Source organism: Mirounga leonina, unplaced genomic scaffold (genome assembly GCF_011800145.1).
Source record: "Mirounga leonina isolate KUSES-001 unplaced genomic scaffold, KU_Mleo_1.0 Mir_151, whole genome shotgun sequence".
In the NCBI taxonomy this organism is placed as follows: domain Eukaryota; kingdom Metazoa; phylum Chordata; class Mammalia; order Carnivora; family Phocidae; genus Mirounga; species Mirounga leonina.
In genome coordinates this window covers 61,961,922-61,980,616 of record NW_023270377.1, presented here as the reverse complement: position 1 = coordinate 61,980,616, position 18,695 = coordinate 61,961,922, and the positions used below count along the sequence as shown (strand labels likewise).

Here is an 18,695-nt window from a genome sequence, read left to right as displayed (position 1 = left end):
GTGGATTAAGTCACTTTAGAACCCTTTCTACCCTGAAATTCTGTTAAAGATTCCGTTAAAGAGATACTTACCAAATGCAAAGCACCATGCACCCACAACAGTAGATAGAGAATCTTAAAAAATAAAAACAAATTGATTCATAAGTAATTTTAGGAAACCATAGAATTTTAGATGTAGAAGTTGTCACATGTATCATCAGAACACCTCCTTTTATAGGTGAGGCTAGGAGATATCAGTCTCTAGTATGAGAATAGCTTTGGTTTTCTCTGCCATGTTGAAATACATTCAGGCTGAACACTGAAGTCTTATTAAATGCTGTTAACTTTTCCAATTTGAATTGGCTTAATCCTGTAGGGAGAGTATACGTATTTCTCTGGGTTTACCACATATAGTAGAGTTTCAGTGTGTAAATGTGACTGATTCAAGTGCCCTCAGTTTTAAAATATTCTTTGTATTTAGAATACATATAAACTAGATTTAGGTCAATAAACATCTGTGCTTAGTCTGGGTCCTGTGAGAGGGAGATACCAAGAACAGATTAAATGTATAAGAAATTGATTCGGGGAAATGCCTGTTATAAGCAAAAATGGGGAGGGTGTTGGGGGAGCCTGGAAGAGCCTTCAGACCCCAGTGTAAGACTGACCCCCAGTGTGGGAGAGAGCGAAGGAAAAAAGGTTCGGTGAATCTCTAAGACTGCCCTGCCTTTCTAAAGAAAGTTCAGTTGGAGAGTCCTAGAGGCACAGTCTCCATCAGAGGAGACCTATGTTTCTTAGAAATGGCCTTACTCTAGTATTCCTGTTGTGCTCAGTCATTGGCTGCAAGCAGCCTGTGGCCTTCATGCAAATGCAGTCCAAGGTCTAAGGCACAATCTCATGATTGCCATGTGTGCTTTATTTTTACAAATATTCTAGCTATTCTGAGCAATGTCAAAGGATACATCATGGAATAAGACTCTATGTGACGTAGAAATTACGTATTTACATGCAAGATACTTAGAAGCACAGAGTACTATTTATCATACTTTTTTTTTCATTTTATTTAACATGTGTTGACTTAATCTCCATTATGTCATAGTTCTTTCAGTTGATATGTAAATGCATCTTTGGAGGCTGACTTCTTACATGAGTTTGGTAACCATACAATCTATCTTAGGGTCCTAGGCAGTTACCTCTCCCTTGTATTCAAAATGACCCAGTTTGGGCGATAAACTATATAGTCACATATGAATAGCTCTATAATAAAAAATGAAATAATTGGCCCTGTATTTTCAAATTTCTAGACACCCTGTAAGGTATGTGTGTGTTCATTTATATGAAATCAACAAAATGTTTTCTGTAATTTCATGATGACAAATAAAAGAATGAGCCTCATATTTTATAGTGATGTGATAATGCTCAGGTATGCACATGTTATATGTTATGTGTTCTACTTTCTCAGCCTAGAACCCACTTTATAGATAGCACTAACTTTGGTCATGAAGCAAACTCTAGAAGGCATTGACTTTACAGGGGGGTTAGTGAGCTATTAGGTAAAGTTATTGCTAGGTCAGTAGGAAATATTTATATAGTTGAAAGATAAGCCTATCTCAATAGTCTTTTCCTGTAATTGCTGGACACAAGCAACTCTGCCCATAAATATGATTGTAAGTGACAAGTGCTTTTTAAAAGAAAACCCAGAATTTCTTTAGGTGCTCTGAATTTGTATCACACAATGTACTCATACAAATTAACACATTTTCCTAAGTCCTAAAAGAAACCACATTCAAGCCTAAAAAAATAGAGTATCTCTCATTTACTGTTACCTTTTTTTCTCCTTTGTAGATGGAAGTTTGTATTGGGTGGAGTTCTTTGAATATTTTTCTTTGAGTTTCTTTATTTGTTTAAAATATAGTGTCATTGGGCGCCTGGGTGGCTCAGATGGTTAAGCGTCTGCCTTCGGCTCAGGTCATGATCCCAGGGTCCTGGATCGAGTCCCACATCGGGCTCCCTGCTAGGTGGGGAGCCTGCTTCTCCCTCTGCCTCTGTCTCTCTCTCTCTCTCTGACTCTCATGAATAAATAAATAAAACATTTTAAAATATAGTGTCACAGGAAGGCAATGTAGATATGCGTGCAACTGGGATTTAGGAAATATTTTTTTCTTATAATCTACATGTTAGGCTAATGTATATCCAACTTTTTGATCCTATGGTACATTTTATATCAATCCATTTTGTACACATGCATGTATATAATGAAATACAAGTTACTCAAGTATTACCTATACCTAACTTCTGTGTCAGTCAGGGTCCCATTATGAGACAGAAATCACAGGAGTTATTTTTAGGAGTGACTATAATATAAAGAAACATTAACTGGGGAACCACTAAGACTGTGTTGCCCCAAGTAATTGATCTGCTGACTCTTTCCTGCCAGTCTGCAATGAGATAAAGAGCTTGACCTGAATGCAAATCATCTCACTGCTTCTTTTTTGAGAAAGTCTAACTGTGAAGAAAAAGTCAGCTGAACTAAACAGTGTGCTTAGTGATGTAGTTAATTTACATTCTGGGGAAACAGTAACAAACATTTCAAGGACTGGCACTCTGTACATTCTGGGATGAGCCGTGCCCTGGAGGTATCATGGAGATAGTAATGGCAGGAAGAAGCTACCTCTCTGAGGACCAGGGGCTCATAGGAAGTGGGTGGAGTTATCAGAACCTAGAAGCTAGAAGGAGGAGCCATGGAGCTAGACATCAAAGAGGGAACGTTGACCAGCTGGAGTCAGCAGGACCACAACGAGGCTGGCTGTGGGAATAAGGAAAAACTGCAAACAGCAAGCTGCCGTTGCCACTGGAATTTCACTGCTGGGGTGAAGATGCATTGCTGGGGGCGTCGGGGGAGAGGGCGATGGAGAAGTGGTGGCCCGAACAGGAAGCAGAAGAGAAAGGAGCACATCCCATCTTCCTCTTGCAATCTTCCAGCGTCCCTCTAGCGCTTCTTAGAAGCTCAACTCCATAAGGCACCAGTTCCTAAGAGCCAGCTGAATTGAAGTTTGCAGAGGGCCAACTCTGAGGGGGAGAAGCAGTATCTTAATAAGTAGCCCAGCCTTCTGCTGCATTCTCTTATGTACTCTGACAATTCATTGTAATTAATTACATTTAAAAAATATGCAAGTTGCCATATATTCTGTTGGCTTCATGACTGACTAGGGGGTGAAAAGCCGTCATTGAAAAGTAGTATCTTGGCCAAATGAGCACTTTGCCCATTCTTTTAGACAGTCTCAGTCTGCTTAGAATGAAGGCATAGTTCATTATTTATTTGTTTCATTATTTGTTTCATTATTCATAGTTTCATTATTCGTTTGGTGTGCTTTTCCAAGTTCAACAAGGCCACAAAACGTTGCCATGGTATCATGCTTCAAGGTGTACTCTTTTGCTTATTGGTTAGCTTGGACTCTTTCTAAAATTGAAACAGCAAATTTGTCATCATTTTGCCTGTCTTAACAGTGAAAATAAAATTTGTCTAGCCATTAGAATATGTCTCCATTTAAAATTTTGTTCTTTGTGTCATTTAAAATATTTTGAAATTGCTTGGAGTATGTCCCTTGTTGAAGGAGTTTCAACTTTTAGAGTTCTCCCTAAGTTTTCACTTTCACCTAATGGCCCCATCAAATAATTCTGTCAGAATTGCAGATGACGGGCGCCTGGGTGGCTCAGCTGGTTAAGCGACTGCCTTCGGCTCAGGTCATGATCCTGGAGTCCCTGGATCGAGTCCCGCATCGGGCTCCCTGCTTGGCAGGGAGTCTGCTTCTCCCTCTGACCCTCCCCCCTCTCATGTGCTCTCTCTCATTCTCTCTCTCTCAAATAAATAAATAAAACCTTTAAAAAAAAAAAAAAAAGAATTGCAGATGACATAGAATATGAACATTGGGAATAGACCCTAAGGATCAACCATCTCAAATTTCTCATTTCACAAAAGAAGAAATGATTTCAGAAGGATGAATCGACTTGCTTGTGGCAAAAATAGAAGCCAGACATGCAGTCTTTAGAATTTCTGAGTCCATTAAAACAGCAACAACAACACGACTTAGAAAACAAGTTTTAAAAATCCAGCAATTCAAGTATATTTGTTTTAATTAGTAAACTCACCTTATTAAGAAATAAAAGTCATGTCACTGTGGGAGAACATTGAGGGAAAAGTCAAGATTGAGGTGGTAGTTTGGGCCCTGCCAATTATGTTTCATCACACCACTGTGCTCTGAGACTCATTTTTCTCATCTGTAAAATGAGAAAATGATGCCTGCCCTCACTTCCTCAGCTTTTGTGTAGGATTGCTGTGGAAGCTATAAAGTACTTGGAAAGTGTAAGACATACCACTAATTGTTACTGATTGAGAGGTAGGTTCTATTGGGCGCTGTGAATGCCTAACTGTCCTGTAATAAAACTTCTTCTTTTTAAAAATTTTTTAATTTTTAATTTTGTTTTTGACATGAAACTTTTAAATGTGTTACTGCCAATTCTAGCGGTAAGATCCCTTGTCGTGGCCATGCTTTGATGCTTACAACTAGGTAAATGCACTTTCTGGAATGGAAATGATCTGGAATGGCCTTGAGATGTTGTCCTTCCATGATTCTTGTTGTATCTTCTGTTTTCCCTTCTACCCACATGTACCCTCTTGAATATTTTCTGATTTCCCTCATACCTGTCATTTGCCCTTCTCTGTTGACTTGTGGTTGGTATTCTATCTGAGGAGAATATTCTGAGGCAAGTGGGAAACTGCAGATAAGGTGATACAGTGAGGACCCAGAAGAAGTAGTCAGAAGACCTGGGTTTAAGTTTGAATTCTGCCATTAATCAGTTTTGCAGGCTGAAGAAGTGACTTCATCTCTCTGGGATTTAATCGCTACATCTCTAAAATCAGTAACGTGGACTAATATAACATTTTTAGAGTTCATACACCATAATTCAGTGAGAAATTTGAAATAGTCAATAATTATGGCAAGCCGGTATGACCTGTTGAGAAAGCAACATGGTGATCAGAATTATAACCATATGTATGTTCATAGACTGTGACTCAGCAGTTCAACTCCTATGAATGTATCCTGAGCAAAGAATTATACAGGGGCAAAAAATACATGTGTGTAGCTATTTATTACAACTTAAAAATATACATATGCATGTATCTATACATACTACATGCAACACAAATTATAGCAAATTCAAATAACTTAAAGCAATCTTAATGTCTAATATTAATAGAATTTTTTAAATTATTATCATCAAAATGATAAAATAGCATGTAATCAATTAAAAGTAATTGTAAAGTAACCATATTATTTATAGTCCTAATAAAATGCTTAGTAGAACTGTACATGAAAATAATTAACATTTATATAAATAAATGGAAAGTAATAGATAAAAATGAATTCTTTTAGAAAGACAGAACTGTAGATAGTTAATTTTTTCAAATGTCTTTACTACTTTCTTTTCTTTTTTTTTAATTATGTTAATCCCCATACATTACATCATTAGTTTTTGATGTAGTGTTCCATGATTCATTGTTTGCATATAACACCCAGTGCTCCATGCAGAACGTGCCCTCTTTAATACCCATCACCAGGCTAACCCATCCCCCCACCCACCTCCCCTCTAGAACCCTCAGTTTGTTTCTCAGAGTCCATAGTCTCTCATGGTTCGTTTCCCCTTCTGATCTCCCCCGCTTCATTCTACTACTTTATTTTCTATTAAAAATACTAGCCCCGAGTTATGGGCATTAGAATGAAAATGACTGTGCATCACTTTAGGTATACTTGGGTTTGAAAGAGCTTATAGTTGTAACTTTTAAAAAGGAGAAAATAAAAAAGTTGAATTCCACTTAAATGGCAAAGAGATACAGAAGTTTTATTTTAATAAAATCCCACTGTCCATGTTTGCCTGGTCCTCGCTGCCCCAATCCCTGAATTTTCTCCCAGGGGCTCCCTTTATGTGATCATCTTGACCCAGATGCCTGAGAATGTCCTAGTACTGACTTTTGAAGGAGCTTTTTTAGTCTCCAGTGGGATTCTGGGGAGATTCAAGCTGTTTCCGTAGTGGATTTATGTGGCACTCTCAGAATGAAAGTCCCACCTCTTTTGGTGTGGGTTAATGACTTGGAAACACTATTGGCTTAGTGCATGACCAGGATAAGTGTTGGCATCACTGAAAATAATCACATCATAATCAAAGTCATGATAGCTATGCTGCACTGAGGACTCAGTATGGGCCAGGCATGATACTGATCACATAGTGTTCATTTCTCATGTGTTGTGAAACATAACTTCTCATGAACCAAGAGTAACCAAGGATCAGTTATTTGTCTTGGGTTATAGAGCTAGTCAGTAGGAGGGCTGGAATTTAAATGGAGATACCATTGACATTGTGGCTCACTTGTATCCAGGCTTCATTACTGACTCGGTGGATCTACTGTGCTGATAAGGACTGACCACTTAACAAGAAAAAGCAAAGGCTGTGTCCTATGACTATATATATATATATATCTTAAGATTACAGAGTTAAATTTAGTGATTGTATTCAAAAGGCTCAAATTAAGCATTGTTGCTTTTATGTATTTACTTGCAAATAAAGTCACATCGGCAAAGCTGAGAATCTCTGCCTTTCTGCATTCTTGGTATTTTTGGATCGCAACAAAAATTGCTAATTTTCAGACTGGGTATAGATCGTCCCTTTTTACACAAACCTATGTAATTATGCAATACAAATTTTTCTCCCCTTCTATGATACATATTTACTTTCTACAATGTGACTAACAAACCATTAATACGCTATTCACAGTAAGAAGCTGGTTGGGACAACTCAGTATGCTCTACAGTTAGGGGAATGTGCATTAGGTGAAATTGTTCATTGCCTAGGAAAAATTAGGGTGTTCAGATAATAAAACCATTTCATCAGCACTGAGGTTATAGCTTATAGTTTCTTTTAATTTAATGAGATGCAAGGGTTTAATTTTGAGTGTGTATAATTTTCTCTAAAGAGCATTGAGAAGACTTTTTACCCAGGTTGTCTTTGCTTTGTGTTCAGGCTTTGTCTTGAAGGAATGACATCTCACACCAACGGCTTCCTGCAGGCGGTGAGACAGAAAGATTTCAGGACTTGAAGTAGCTCATGAGGCTGAAGTGGATTTGTAGGAGGAGGAGAAAATACTTGTGTCGATTCCCAAGTACAAGTGACAAGTATTACGAAGTGATACTTGCTCTTACGTAATTATTTGTACAAAGGTTTGTGGATTTGGTACTTGATCAAACCATGAATATTATTTTTTTCAGCTCACTTAATAAAATGTCAACTTTGTAGAAAGTCTAAAAATAAAAAGCTAGCTTCTATTTTAGAGGCTACTAAAATAACACTCATTTACATAAGATGTTCATTATTAGACAGTCCCCTAAAGGCATAGACTTATACCTCTCAAAAGTTTAGGGCTGAACTTAACTGTGAACAACATTGGTCTTCATTTATATGCTGTAACAAAGCTAGAACTACAGGCTTCCTCTGGCTGAGGGCAATGCCTCAGAACTGCATTGCATTAGCATTCCTGTCCTGTTTCCACGGGGAATAGAAAACTAGTCACTCTCAGAAGAGTTCAGGTAATTTGATATGAAATATTGATCCATGTATCAAAATCTTTACCTGCACATTCATTCTGCATTAGCTGAATCATCGTCTGACATAAAGAAAGATCCTTTACTGAATTCAACAAGAAAAGCATTATTCTTACCAAGGTTTGTTTTAATAAAATCTGAGAGCTCATGGTTTTCACATACCATGGTCATCATAATAAATCATTTTCCTCATCAAATGTAATGAAACAAACCAGATGCTCATTGCTTAAAAACAATAGCGTTCTGAGAGAAGTAATGAGATGTTCTACTTCTGCTTCTAAAACTGGTGTTCTGTCTCTTCAGGGAAGACTCAGTCTTGTCTGTGTGTTGGGGGTGGGAGTATGGGTACTTAGGACAATTATCTGATGTGGAGCAGAGCAGCGGGCATCCCAATCAGACTAGCGCATGCTTTGATTACAGCTCCGTGTGTGTCTCCAAAAAAAACTGGTTCAGAGAGCATCCACGTACTGGGTCAGCTACAGTGTGCCATAAAGTGGACATATATATTAGTGTTTTGTTAGTTTTGTGCCCTTCTCCTTTATTAATGTATATGAGAATAGGCTCGCCTGTTAGAAACCATTGCTGTTATTGCTTAGGATTTTTTTTAGCAAAAGTGTGGTGGTGCCATCTACCTTCTAATGACTATTCAAAGGACAGAGAAGATGGCCATTTTGGCCTCGAGGAATTCACACTTCCATAAGGCAGTGAACAATGGAAGGATAAGATAAACTTTTTCCAGGCAAAACTAATCTATATTGATAGAAGTAGTTTTATGAGGGTGGGGTGAGGGCGTGGGCAAGAGAGAGCCTGCTGGAGTGCTGGAGCTTTTCTAGATCTTAATCGGGTCATGGTGACATAGGTACGTACATATGTAAATATGTATCACATGTCTATGAACTTAGATTTTATTGTGTGTAAGTCATACTTCAATTAAAAAACTTAATGGTTTCTGATCATCCTAGAGCTGCCATTTAAGCAGTTGTTATGTGTTGCTGAGTGGAAATGTGGGCACAAGGCAGTTGAGGATCAAAGACTCTTATTTAAAGGGCATACCATTCATGGTTCTTTCAAGAGCCTCTGTCTGTTACCACTGGGAAATACTGATCTCTGTTCATTTGTTCATTCTTTCAGTATCTGTTGAGCACCTGCCCTTTGATAGGGATTATTCTAATCATCATGGAAAAAGAAGTTAGCAAGACAGTCTGAGTCCTTGAGCTAATGTTAGTATTGTTCTTCCCTTCCCTGGGATCATCAGTAGCATAGGAATTTAATTGAATTTAGCTAACATTATTAAATATCTACTATACCAAGACATAGTGACAAATACAGGAGAGGGAACCCATGGTTCTTGCCTCTAAGGATCTTGTAATATGGCAGAGGAGTTAAGATTTCTCTATAAATACTTAGAGTTTGTAATAAATGACAGAAGTATAGGGTTCTTCCTGAGCATGGAAAAGGAATTCAGTGAGGGAAATGAATAAACCTCAGAGAGGTAATATTTAATTTGAACCCTAATAAATGGTATGACATTGATATAGGGGGGATAGTGAAAGCATTCTTAGATGGAGAGTACAGAATGGGAAAACTGGAAAAATACAGGGTCTATTTGAGATTACAGAAAGGGAAATCAGAAAATAAAACTGGAAATGTGTTTGGGAAGGACTTGGCTTGCATTAGAGAAACGATGGCTTAATTCCCCTGCATGTCCTCATTGTAAAGATACCTGGTATTTGTTTGGAAGGGGCATCCTTCCTCCTCCCTGACCTCAATCTATAGTCTTTCATCTTATTAACTTAAGTTTCTGACTTTTCTCCATGTCTTCTCTGTGTTCCTTGCCTTTCTTCCATATACTCAAAATGGTGAATGGATGGGAGTTGGGAAGGATAATGGAGAGTCATTTCAATTATCCCCACCCTCAGGCCTCATCCATCTATGAATTGCTGTGAAATTACATCCTCAATCCTTGCACCCAGAGCCTAACCACCAGATATTTACATTACTATTCCTATTAACCCACCACAAGCAACATGATTGCTCAAACCACTCTTCTTCCCCAATTGTCGTGCTTTGTCCTTCTCTGCCTCAACATCCTCACTTTCAAATTCCAGGTAGGTATCATATCTGAGTGTCCTCTCCATTTAGATATTTAACTAGACATTTAACTTTATTTATTTATTTATTTATAATTATTTTTTCATTGAAATGTGATTGACATGCAAAAAAGTTGGACATATTTAATATATACAATTTGATGAGTTTGAAGATAACTGTGTACCCATGAAATCATCACCCATATATGATGCTCTAAACTCCTCTGTCATCTCTAGAAGTTTCCTCTCTCCCTCTTTTTTTTAAGTAGGCCCCACGCCCAGTGAGGAGTCCAACACAGGGCTTGAAGTCATGACACCAAGATCCAGACCTGAGCCGAATTCAAGAGTCAGATGGTTAACCGACAGCCATCCAGGCACCCCTCCCCCTTTTTGATAAGAACATTTGACATAAAATCTACCGTCTTGAAATTTTAAGTGTACAGGTTGCCTGGGTGGGTCAGTAGGTTAAGCATCTGACTCTTGATTTTGGCTCAGGTCACAGTTTCAGGTTTGTGAGATGGAGCCCTATGTTGGGCTCTGCAGTAAGCATGGAGTCTGCTTGAGATTCTCTCTCTCCCGCCGCCTCGGCCCCTCTCCACTGCGTGCGGTCTCTTTAAAAAAAAAACTAAGTGTACAATGTAGTATTGTTAACTATATGCACTGTGCTGTACAGTAGATCTTTAAGACTATTCATTTCACATAAGTAAAACTATATATACCTCTCTAATTCCTCTTTCCCTGAGCCTCTAGTAACCACAATTCTTTCCTCCACTTCTACTTATATAAAATAGGATCACATAGTATTTGTTCTTCTGTGTCTGGCTTATTTCATTTAGAATAATGTCTTTAAGTTCACACATTGTAGCAAACAGCAGGATTTCCTTTTTTAAGGCTGAATAGTATTCCATTGTATTTATATACCACATTTTCTTTATCCATTCATCTGTAGATAAACGTTTAAGTTGTTTCCTATTTTCTGTTTTCTTTGCCTTTGTGCATAATACTGCAATTGAGCATGGATATACAGTTATCTCTTTGAGATACTGATTTCAGTTCTTTCAGATAAATACCCAGAAGTGGGGTTGCTGGGTCATATAAGTTTTTGAGAAATCTCTATGCTTTTATCCATAGTGGATATACCAACTTCCAGCAGCAGTGCACAAGGAATCTCTTTCCTCCACATCCTTGCTAACACTTATCTTTTGCTTTTTTTGATAATAACCATCCTAACAGGTATGAGGTGATATCTCGTTGTGGTTTTGATTTGCATTTTCCTGATGGTTAATGATGTGGCGCATCTTTTCATTTACCTTCTCTTTGGGGAAATGTCTATTCAGGTCTTTTGCCCATTTTTAAAATCCGGTCATTTGTGGTTTTTTTGCTATTGAGTTGTAGGTGTTAGTTTGAATACTAACCCTTTATCAGGCATATGATTTATAAATATTTTCTTTCATTCTGTAGGTTGTCTTTTCACTTTGCTGATTATTTCCTTTGCTCTGCAGAAGCTTTCTAGTTTGATGTAGTCCCATTTGTTTATTGTGCTTTTGGTGTCCTAAGCAATAAGTCATTGCCAAGGGCAATATCAAGAAGCTTTTCCCCTAGATTTTCTTCTAGAAGTTTTATAGTTTTTTCTTCTAGGAGCTTTATAGATTTTCTTCTAGGAGTTTTATAGTTTTAGATCTTATTTTTAAAGATTTAATCCATTTTGAGTTGACTTTTCGAAGGGTCCAATTTCATTTTTTCATATGAATATCCAATTTTCCAAGCACAATTTATTGGAGAGCCTACTCTTTTTCTATTGTGTATTTTTGCCCTATTGATTTATTCTTGAGGCTTCTGCCCTACCTTTCTATAACAACTGCACTGAACACGGTCCCCAGCTTTTCCTCTGATTATCAGCACTTCTGACAAAGACAAAAGTAGGAAAAAAAACAGTCCCCTAGCCTCTATGTTTTTCCACTGCTCCAATTATTCTTGCCCTAAGCAGGCCAGGTACATTTTTATCACTGGATTTACTTAGAATGACCTTCCTCATCTTTATCCAAAGATGATCTTCAGCCCTGATTCTTCACAGATCCCCCTTACCATGGAAAACCTGTAACTTATGGCCCTTTAAATCTCTACTTCAGTGCATCCTATATTTTGTTTGTTTGTTTGTTTTTAAAGATTTTTTATTTATTTACCTGAGAGAGAGAATGGGAGACAGAGAGCATGAGAGGGGGAGGGTCAGAGGGAGAAGCAGACTCCCCGCTGAGCAGGGAGCCCGATGCGGGACTCGATCCCGGGACTCCAGGATCATGACCTGAGCCGAAGGCAGTCGCTTAACCAACTGAGCCACCCAGGCGCCCCATCCAGTCTGGCTTTTTAAAAGCTCTCCCTAGCACTGATTCCTCCATCACTGCGTAACGAGCCGGAGTGAAGGGCCTCAGTAGACAGAGCACTGGGCTGCCGTCTTACTGCCTCTGGCCTCCAACTGCCAGCGAGTCATTTCTGCCTATAAACAGGAAGGGGGCGGGGGCGCCCGGGGGTCTCAGATGGTTAAGCGTCTGCCTTCGGCTCAGGTCATTGTCCGGGGGTCCTGCAATCGAGCCCCGCATGGGGTTCCCTGCTCAGCGGGGAGTCTGCTCCTCCCTCTCTCTGCTCTTCCCCCCCCCATGCTCTCTCTCCTTCCCTCAAATAAATAGATAATATCTTTTATTTTTATTTAAAGATTTTATTTATTTATTTGAGAGAGAGAGAGAATGAGAGAGAGAGAGCACATGAGAGGGGGGAGGGTCAGAGGGAGAAGCAGGCTCTTCGCTGAGCAGGGAGCCCGATGCGGGACTCGATCCCAGGACTCCGGGATCATGACCTGAGCCGAAGGCAGTCGCTTAACCGACTGAGCCACCCAGTCACCCGGGAGGCAGTTACTTTTCTTTTCTTTCTTTTTTTTTTTTTTTAAGATTTATTTATTTATTTATTTATTTATTTATTTATTTATTTATTTGAGAGAGCGAGAATGAGAGAGAGAGAGAGTACATGAGAGGGGGGAGGGTCAGAGGGAGAAGCAGACTCCCCGCCGAGCAGGGAGCCCGATGCGGGACTCGATCCCGTGACTCCAGGATCACGACCTGAGCCGAAGGCAGTCGCTCAACCGACTGAGGCACCGAGGTGCCCCTGTCCACACTTTTTTTTTTTTAAAGATTTTATTTATTTATTTGAGAGAGAGAGAATGAGAGAGTATGAGAGGGGGGAGTGTCAGAGGGAGAAGCAGACTGAGCAGGGAGCCCAATGCGATGTGGGACTCGATCCCGGGACTCCAGGATCACGACCTGAGCCGAAAGCAGTCGCTTAACCAACTGAGCCACCCGGGCGCCCCGTATCCTATATTTTGTAAGGTTGTATAGTGTGTATGTAAACTAGCTAGCTTGGTCCCTGAGCCATGGAATGTGTTTGATTAATAGGAGTTGTCATTATTAATATCATACAATATCATTACACCTACTTAAGCAGTAGGCGTCTTCTCTGTGCGCTCTCAAATTTATTTCCATCCAGTTCTAAAAGCAGATCAAGGCAGGACCTCATACTCCGGTGTATTTCCCCATAGTGCTTGATATCCTGCTGAGAATACAGTTAGAGTTTGAGTAATGAAATTAAAGATATGCTACTTTGCTATTTTGAGCAATCTTGTTTTAAAAGTTTGGGGAGGGGCTCCTGGGTGGCTCAGTCAGTTAAGCATCTGACTTCAGCTCAGGTCATGATCTCAGGCTCCATGCTCAGCGGGGAATCTGCTTCCTCTCCCTCTCATTCTCCCTTTGCCCCTCCCTCTGTTCATGTGTGCGCGCTCTCTCTCTCTCTCTCATAAATAAATAGATAAATAAATAAGTAAATATCTTTTTTTAAAAGATTTATTTATTTATTTATTTATTTGACAGAGAGGGAGAGAGAGAGAGCACAAGCAAGGGGGCAGCAGGCAGAGGGAGAGGGAGAAGCAGATTCCCCACTGAGCAGAGAGCCCGATGCGGGACTCGATTCCAGGACCCTGGGATCATGACCTGAGCCGAAGGCAGACGCTTAACTGACTGAGCCACCCAGGCGCCCCGATATCTTTAAAAAAAATAAAAATAAAAAAATAAAAGTTTGGGGGGAAACTACTTAAAAATTAAGGACTGAAATCAAGATTAGAGATTAGCTGAGAACTTTTATCATTTTTTTCATTTGTGGTTACGCTCTCTCCCAACGTAGGGTTGGCTAAAATTAAATAAAATATTAACTTCTAGAGTCAAGGCCCCTATTGCTCAAGGCCATTAACTGGTAATATTCTAAGAATTATCTCAATAGTGACTTGGATACTAGGGGGCATTTAGTAACCACGGCATATGTAAGCATAGTCTATTCTCTTTGGAAATAGTCCTGTTGTGAGTATCAGCTTCTCCTTTGTGGATGATAAAATACAACAAAGAGTTTCATATTAGGGTGCCTGGTGTTCAGCATCAGCAGACAGATTACATTTGGCCCCAGCCATCCAATACAGAGGGCGGAGGCAATAACTAGACTGTGGTGCTCTGGGTATGTGCCTATGCAGACACCACTGGCACGTGAAGCATGAATCAAGAAGCAGCTCTTTTTTCACTTTGCTCCTAGCCATGGCTACTCACAACCTAATGTCAGTTTTTTTTCCTTAAACTAGTTGTTGAAGCTGTAAAGCAATTGATAAAGTGGTGCTTTACTAATTATCTTCTTTTCATGTGAATTATGAAAACAGGGCCATGTAAAAACAAAATGAATAAATGCTGTGGGTACAATTTGACTTGGGTCCTATTGACCTAATTTATAAGATCCTAGGCAGGGAAATGATTTCCCACTTGCTTCTCCTTGTTAACCAGTCCTTTAACCCCAGAGAACAGACTCCTCTGGTTGATTTCTGTGTAGCACAATAAGTGTTGATAAGCATGGAATGTGGTCAGCAGAGACTGGCAAAATTCAGATTATCAAACAATGCCACAAAGAAAAACACAGTTCTATAGATTACTTATGTAACTTAAATAGCCCTTTAGATGAGAGATAGAAGTTAAAAACAGAATTTAGATTTTGATACTGGTTGATTATTATGATCATCTCTTGTTAAGATGTGACATTCATTTATTCATCCATTTAATAAATAGATGCTTGTGATATGAAATTGGCTTTCTAAAAAAATAGGCATCGTATAATATTATTTTACAAATTTTTGCCTAATAGCCATTTTTAGATACCATGTTGGAAATGTTATTCTTTCCCCTTTATAAGTTTCTCCTGACATATACTTGTATTAAAAAACACACACACTAAATATAACATTGAGGTTTTATCTTCATGTGTTGAATGTGGAAATTATAGGCCAAGAACTTGATAGAAGTTCAAAATGGACTCCCTCTGAATAATAGAAAAATTGTCATTGTTAGAAAAAGTACTGGTTTCTAGTTCCATTAATTTTAAATCTATTTTGCCTGCTAAGAAAAAGAATTTTATTTAGTAGTTAATAGTTTAGCAGTGAATAGTTATACCTGACTGTTGCTAGTTCAAACCTTTAAGCACAGGTAAAATAGACTTTAGATACTGGTAGTAGCTTCTTATGTTATTTTAAGACTTTTGTTATTTGTACTGCAGTATATTTAGGATGTCCTTGCCATTTTCCACATTGTGTTGTCATAGCATTTGTTTCAAGGAAGTGATGTTCTAGTAGGTTATTTCATCCTTCTAAAATGCATGACATCCTACTAATTACCAAGTTCAAAGAGAAAATGTTCCAGGAGTGGTCCTCAAACTTGAATCAACCGGAGGGCTTGTTCAATTATGGATAGCTGGGTGTTCTCCCCCAGAGCGTTGATTCAGTAATTTTGGATGAGGCCTGAATGTTTGCATTTTACCATGTACCCAGGTGGTGATGATGGTGATGCTGCTCCAGGAACCTCACTTTGAGAACTACTGTGTTATATTTAGTACGGTGCCCAGAAAGGCTAAATACTCACTTAACACATGTGTTAGTTTTCTGTGGCTGCTGTAACCCACAAACTTAGTGGCTTATAACAACACAGATTTATTCGTTTACACTTCTGGAGGTCAGAAATGCAAAATCAGTTTTGCTGGGCTAAAGTCAAGGTACTGGCAGAACAGGTTCCTTCAGGAGGCTGTAGGGGAGAATTTGTTTCCTTGCATTTTCAGCTCCTGGTGGCTGCCATGTTCCTTGGCTGGTGGCCTCTCCTTCCATCTTCAGAGCTCATCACTCCAGTCTCTGCTTCTGTCATCATGTCACTTTCTCCCTTTCTGTTGTCAAATCTCCCTCTGTCTCCCTCTTTTCAAGACACATGTCATTATAGTTAGGGCCCATCTGGATAAACCAGGATAACTTCCCCAATCCAAGATCTTTACCTTAATCACATCTTCAGGTTGCTTTTTGCCATATAAGGTGACATCCCCAAATCTCAGGCATTAGGACTTGGGTATTTTTGGAAGCCATTATTCAGCTTACCATACTATGAAAATGTACTCATCTATCTTGGTCTCTTGGTCTCTCAGAAGACCTTCACTAGCATATCCAGGGAGAACTACCATTTGGCACGTCTAAAGTTGGAGTCACTTTGGGTTGCCTCTCATATGAACCTGGAGATGATTAGCAGGTGGTAAACACACCTGCTTTTGCAATAAATATTCATGGAAAACCAGGATAACACAACATCTGAAGGTTTTCTCTAGGAGGGCCACATATTCCTCATCCTTAAAGAGCTTACAGGTTAATACAAGATGTGACTTGCTCACAAATACATTTAGCATCTGGCAGCACATGACAAAAGTCCTGTAATAGTGGTACAAGTAGACCTCTAAGATTAAAGAAGGAGGAAGAACTATGACAAGATGCTCAGGGAGGACTGAACTAAGGATATGGTTTTGAGGATGAAAGATGAAGGACCTTCAGCTGATGACGGTGGGCAAAGGTGGTGAAGGGATGAACAGTGTTGGGAAAGAATAGAAAGTAGTAAGGCTGGAACTGTGTGTGTGTATGTGTGTACATGTTTGTGTTTGGGGGCAGGAGAGGAGGGGAGACAGCAAGCCTGATGACGATAAGAGACAGATGGGGCAGGTGGGTGAAGGTCATGATTCCCAGGTCAAGAACTTGGCTCCTGTTGAGTAAGAAAGAACAGAGGTGACAGACAACGGAACTAGAGCTGGAGCAGCGTGAGGAATAAATTAGAAGCAGTAATGACAGGGCGGGCGCCTGGGTGGCTCAGTGGTTGGGTGACTGCCTTCAGCTCGGGTCATGATCCTGGAGTCCCGGGATCGAGTCCCATATCGGGCTCCCTGCTCAGCGGGGAGTCTGCTTCTCCCTCTGACCCTTCCCCCTCTCATGTGCTTTCTCTCTCTCTCAAATAAATAAATAAAGTCTTAAAAAAAAAAAAAAGCAGTAATGACAGGTGGCAAGGGGATCTGTGTTGGCCACTGCAGTAGTCCTGATGTCCGGCGTCCATGGCATTGGTCCATATGCTGGTGGAAACTGGCTCTTGCATATCAGTTGTGGATTTTTGTGCAGGTGTGCCCCAGAAAGTTGGCAGGTCAGTTTCAGACAGGTAAAGCATTTCCTGCTTGTTGTGAAGGTTTATCCAGTACTGAAGAGGTAATGTTGAATTTTTTAAAAGGGAAAGGAGGAGACAGGCAGGATGTTTTTGGTGTATTTAAAAGTTACTTCTAAAAGAGGGGGGAAAAGTGAAAGTTTAAAAAGATTTCTACTTCCAGAAGAATGACTACTTATTACCTGGCAAAAAATGTGGCTGTTTTTTTTGTTATGTTTTTCATAGGGGTAGAAAGAACTTTTTTTTTCCATTTAGAGTCATTCACTTAGCAAGAGGGGAAAAAAATTCAAGGGATATACAGATTTTAATGAAGATGATGAATACTTTTTTTTTTTTTGAAGAGACAAAAACTGCTCCTTACTTTTTAAAAAATGTTATACTTGGTACATAATACAAATAATTTTAAGATATACTTCAGTTGTTTTGCTACTACCAGAACAGATACAAAAAGAAAAAAAATATACTTTGGTTGTGTGATATTTAGAGAAGAGAAGGCAGCTGACTTTTAGGGGATGAGAAGGAAGGATATTTCAGCCATGGCACCCACCCACTTCCTCAGCCTGCTCCATGTGCTGGTCTGTGCTCAGTCCTGGACTGTGGTATTTAATTGATTTTCTCCCTGCCCTCTGAGGTTGATATTATTACCCCATTTAAAAGAGAGAGGAAACCATCTCAAAGAGGTTAAGTAACCTTACGTGGCAGAGCTGGCTTTCGCCCCCAGGTTGTGTGATTGTTCTCCCACATTCATCACTGTTAAATGTCCTCACAGTAAAAATAGTCCATCCCGGGGCACCTGGGTGGCTCAGTCGTTAAGCGTCTGCCTTCGGCTCAGGTCATGATCCCAGGGTCCTGGAATCGAGCCCCACATCAGGCTCTCTGCTCAGTGGGAAGCCTGCTTCTCTCTCTCCCACTCCCCTTGCTTGTGTTCCCTCTCTTGATGTGTCTCTCTTTGTCAAATAAATAAATAAAATCTTAAAAAAAGAAAAAATAGTCCATCCCAATGTTCGGTCAGATCTAAAAAGCAAACCAATTCACTGATATTACATTATGTCATCATGTGGACATTTTATGGCAAAGAAGGATGGGAGAGAAATGACAAGTGCAAGAATATTTTTAAAGTGTTTAATTTCTACGAAAATTATATAAGCATATGGTTTCCAGAAATCCTATTTTTGTATTTTTCAACAGATAAAAGCATTTAACTTACTGTACTAGAAAGTAGAACATTTCACTTTGTAACGGGAGACATCTGCTTTTTGGCCCCAGTAACAAATCGTTTGTTTGCCCGTGGTAGACAAAAATGATGTCAGCCCTTCCTGACCTGCCTAACTCTTGCCAATCACATAAGTGTTTGTTCAAGCTTCAGCTCTCTTTCCTTCCCCTGCCTCT

General features: G+C 39.5%; 1 protein-coding gene across 4 annotated transcripts in view; it reads left to right on the top strand.

The window, feature by feature from the left end:
* CERS6 (ceramide synthase 6) overlaps nucleotides 1-18,695 on the top strand; it is a 311,203-nt gene that overhangs the window by 172,065 nt on the left and 120,443 nt on the right. The window lies entirely within an intron of this gene.